Below are 5,305 nucleotides of genomic sequence, written 5' to 3' on the forward strand. Positions count from 1 at the left end.
CACTTTGGGAGGCCAAGGCAGGCGGATCACCTGAGGTCAGGAGTTTGAGACCAGCCTGGCCAGCAAGGTGAAACCCCGTCGCTACTAAAAATACAAAAATTAGGGAGGCGTGATGGCAGGCACCTGTAATCCCAGCTACGCAGGAGGCTGAAGCAGAAGAATCGCTTGAACCTGGGAGGCAGAGGTTAGGCCGGGCGCAGTGGCTTACGCCAGTAATCCCAGTAATCCCAGCACTTTGGGAGGCTGAGGCGGGCAGATCACAAGGTCAGGAGATCAAGACCAGCCTGGCTAACACGGTGAAACCCCGTCTCTACTAAAAATACAAAAAATTAGCCAGGCATGGTGGTGGGCGCCTGTAGTCCCAGCTACTGGGGAGGCTGAGGCAGGAGAATGGCGTGAACCCAAGAAGTGGAGCTTGCAGTGAGCACAGATCATGCCACTGCACTCCAGCCTGGGCGACACAGCGAGACTCCGTCTCAAAAAGACAAAAAAAAAAAATCTCCAACAGTCATCTCATTTTGCAGATGGGTAATTTGAAGCCCAGAGAGAAAAATGACTTTCCCGGGGTCACATAGCAATTCTATGGCTGATCTGAGATGGGAATTCTCACTATTCAAAGTTCAGTGATTTTCTGGCATAACAGACCAAAGAGTAGTCTCATCTTTGAACAAACAGCAAATAGATGGTTAACTCTAGTAATATCACAGGTGTATAGCCTAACTTTTAAGCTAAGTCATCCATGTGTACACTCATCTCTATGGCCACAGAAACTAGCAAGAGCCTGTGCCCAAAACTTACCCAAATTTTTATGGCTTCTAATTTCTAGCTCTTCTTCCTTTCAGACCATGGCCAGACTATCACAAGACATACGTATCAATTCCCCTTTGACTTCCAAGCTGATACTATCAAAGAGAAGCCAGAAACAACCAAAAGATATATGTTGTCAGAGAACTTGGTGTGCCCATAAGATTTATAAAAGCAGCAAGTAAATCATATTAGATAGTGAGTATTCTTTGAAGCCATGTCAGATCAGAAATCATGACTCTCATCCAATAAAATTGTGGAAAACGGGACCATTCTAGAATATCTAAGGTTCTGTGTGGGATAGAGTAATAACAAGAAATAAAAGAGGAAGTGCAGGTTAAGTCTACCATTCAGGATTCTAACTTGCCATGTCATATTCCTGGTAGCTCAGAAAGATGTTTCTATAAAAAACAAAACAAAACAAAACAAATAAAGGCCAAGCAAGGTGGCTCATGCCTGTAACCCCAACACTTTGGGAGGTCAAGGTGGAAGAATGGCTTGAAGCCAAGAGTTTGAGACCAGCCTGGGCAACAAAGTAACCCATCTCTATAAAAAATTTAAAAATAAAAAAAATTAGCTGGGTGTTTTGGTGCATGCCTATGGTCCCAGCTACTCAGAAGGCTGAGGCAGGAGGATCCCTTGAGCCCAGGAGTTGGAGACTGCAGTGAGCAATGATCATGCCACTACACTTCAGCTTGGGTGACAGAGTGAGATCTCGCCACTACACTTCAGCTCAGGTGACAGAGTGAGACCTCGTCCCTAAAAAAAAAAATTTTCTAAACAACAAACATAAAATCTGGAATCAAAATAGTAAATCAAACATAAAATCTAGAATCAAAATCTGGTCTGATTGGCGCCATGTGGTTCCTTATCTTTTACTTAATTAGACCTGTGGTCTGATCCCAAATAATGACCTTAGGCAAAATGTCTAAATACATAAGCTTTCTTCCTTTACAATAAGAATAACAATGCAAGGCCAAGGCAGACGGATCACTTGAGGTCAGGAGTTCAAGACCAGCCTGGCCAACATGGCAAAACCCCATCTCTGCTAAAAATACAAAAATTAGCCAGGCATGGTGGCACGCGCTGGTAATCCCAGCTACTTGGGAGGCTGAGGCAGGAGAATCACTTGAACCCAGGAGGCAGAGGTTGCAGTGAGCCAGGATCACACCACTGCACTCCAGCCTGGGGTACAGAGTGAGACTCCATCTCAAAAAAAAAAATAATAATGACAATCCAAATAATAAACACAATCATTACTTACTGATCACTACATACATGCCAGACAATATGTTACATACATCATAGTCCATTTTCTGTTGCTTTTTTTTTTTTTTTGAGACAGAGTCTTGCTCTATTGCCCAGGGTGGAGTGCAGTGGCGCGATCTCAGCTCACTGCAAGCTCCGCCTACCAGGTTCACGCCATTCTCCTGCCTCAGCCTCCCGAGTAGCTGGGACTACAGGTGCCCGCCACCATGCCTGGCTAATTTTTTTTGTATTTTTAGTAGAGACGAGGTTTCACCGTGTTAGTCAGGATGGTCTCGATCTCCTGACCTCGTGATCCCCCGCCTCAGCCTCCCAAAGTGCTGGGATTACAGGCGTGCGCCACCTCGCCCGGCCTTTTCTGTTGCTTTTAACAGAACATTTGAAACTGGGTACGCTAGGTTGCTGGGGCTGGTCTGAAACTTCTGGGTTCCCAAAGTGATGGGATTACAGGCATGAGCCATCGTGCCTGGTCTCACCACGTTGCCCAGGCTGGTCTCAAACTCCTGGGCTCATGTGATCTGCCTGTCTTTGACTATTATGGTGCTAGGATTACAGGTGTGAGCCACTGCACCTGGCCTCAGCCTCTTTTAATAAAGCCACTAGTCCAGTGATAACCCATTAATCCATTAACTCCTTAAACCATCAATCCATGAATGAATTAATACACTCATGAGGGGAGAGTCTTCACGATCGAATCACCTCGTAAAAGCCCCACCTCTCAATACCGAATTCAGACCATGTTCGAATACAAACATTCAGACCGTGATGTTACCTTATTCGCATTTTTCACTTAATCCCCATCTCAAACCCGTGAAATGTAGGCATTATTATTTCCAACAAGAATCAGAGAGACGGCCAGGTACAGTGGCTCACGCCTGTAATCCCAATACCTTGGGAGGCTGAGGCAGAGGATTGCTTGAAGCCAGCCAGCAGGTCAAGACCAACCTGGGCAGCAAAGTGAGACCCCATCTCTACAGAAAATAAAAAACTTAGTTGGACATGGTAACACATGCCTACAGTCCCAGCTACTCAGGAGGCTGAGACTACAGTGTAGCCACCACCCCAACCACAGATTGCTCTTTGAGGTTACCATGAGCTTTGCTCATGCCACTGCACTCCAACCTGGGAAACAGAGTGAGACCGCATCTTAAAAAAAAAAATTTTTTAAGAATTAAAGAGATGAAGTAATTTGCCCATGTTTGTTAAAAAGTGATAGGACCAATATTTGAATTTCTGTGAATTCTTCTTTAACTTTTAACATTTTTATTTTATTTTGGAGATGGGTCTCACTATGTCACCTAGCCTGGAGTACAGTTGTTACCAGAAAGGGATCCCGAGCCAGATCCCAAGAGAAGGGTCTTGGATCTCTTGCAAGAAAGAATTTGGGGAGAGTCCAGAACGTAAAATGAAAGCAAGTTTATTCAGAAAGTAAAGGAATAAAAGAATGGCTACTCCATAGGCAGAGCAGCAGCATGGGCTGCTCAGCTGCTTATACTTATTGTTACTTCTTGATGATATGCTAAACAAGGGGTGGATTATTCATGAGTTTTCCAGGAAAGGAGTGGACAATTCCCAGAACTGAGGGTTCCTCTCCTTTTTAGACCATAACTTCCTGATGTTGCCATGGCATTTGTAAACTGTCATGGCGCTGGTGGGAGTGTCTTTTAGCATGCTAATGCATTATAATTAGCACATAATGAGAAGTGAGGACGACCAGAGGTCCCTTTCATTGCTATCTTGATTTTGATGGGATTTGGCCAGCTTCTTTACTGCATGCTGTTTTATCAGCAAGGTCTTTGTGACCTGCATCTTGTGCCAACCTCCTATCTCATCCTGCAACTAAGAACGCCTTAAACTCCTGGGAATGCGGCCCAGTAGATCTCCGCCTTATTTCATCCAATCCCTATTCAAGATGGAGTTGCACTGGTAAATGCCTCTGACACAGTTGCTATTCACAAACTGTATCATATACAGCCTCAAATTCCTGGTCCTCCCACCTCAATCTCCCAAGTAGCTGGGACTGCAGACACACACCACTGCGTCCAGCAAGTTTTTTTAGTTTTCAATCATTGTATTTCAAAAAGTAGTTGGGAGGATTAAATTTAAAACTTAAAAGTAAGGTACTTTGCAAAGTGTCAGCCCTTAGTATGTACTCAATAAATGGTAGTTTGTGTCCTCTCCTGTCCTTCTTCACATCCCTTGGCTTATCATCTGCAAGAAGGGGCAGTAAGTCTCTTTGGCAAGCGGGCTTCTTTGACTGGAATGCCCAATCCTCTACTGCCAACCCTCTATCCATCTATTGTAAAAACTACAGAATTCCTGGCCATCTAACTGGGCAACAAAAGTGAAGGCCAAGAAAAGATACCCAATGCCATCTTCTCCCATTCCAGCTGGAGGACTAAGACTCTAGGAGGCAAGGGGAAAGGGTGTCCTGGCTTTACTGTGAGAACTGGAGCATCTAAATTTTCTTCTTTGGGAGTCAGTTTTCCGTTTAGAAGGAGAGAGCTGGGCTGGAGGGCCCCAGGGGAATATGGATCGGTGGCAAAAAGAACGCTCAGCAAGTAATTTAACTCTTCAGACCGTGCCCCATCTTCAAAATGAGTGACAATAAAATGAATAATTGCACGTGGTTCACAAGGCCCCTGAATTGAAGTAAATCACACAAAGTGCTTAGCAGAGTCCCACGGACATAAAGCGTTCAATAGATGTTACCTCTATTCCTGCCATTGTCATCATTCCGACCCTAACATTCAAGGTGTCTCTATTAAGCAAAAGGATTCCTTTGTGAATGACTTTAATCCGCTAATGTACTCAAGGGTCTATCTAAAGCACAGCTCTAGAGCCCTGATTCTAGCACTTTCCATGGCCTGACGACCAGCTTTCCTGTCTCAAGGAGAAATCTGAGAATGGTCGAACAGCCATGACAGTACTCGCAAAGAGTTCATTCCCCCTTTTCTCCGCAACCTGCGGAGGTCTGAGCCCGACTTCCCCAGCACGCCCATCTCAGTCACCATTGGTCGCCTCCTCGCTGGCGTGACTAAGACCCGGCCCTCTTCTCGCTGGGACCACTCTGAGGCGATCTGCGGAAGCTGAGGGGCCTCGGAGGAGGGGCCGCGATGCATCCCGGGCTTTGTAGTCCACCTGCACAACTACAGCCAGAGAGCGGGGCCTGACGACCCGGAGAACTACAATCCCCAGCAGTCGGGCGGAAGCGGAGCGAGGGGGGCTCGCGTCA

This window comes from Nomascus leucogenys, chromosome 2 (assembly GCF_006542625.1).
Source record: "Nomascus leucogenys isolate Asia chromosome 2, Asia_NLE_v1, whole genome shotgun sequence".
Classification (NCBI taxonomy): Eukaryota; Metazoa; Chordata; class Mammalia; order Primates; family Hylobatidae; genus Nomascus; species Nomascus leucogenys.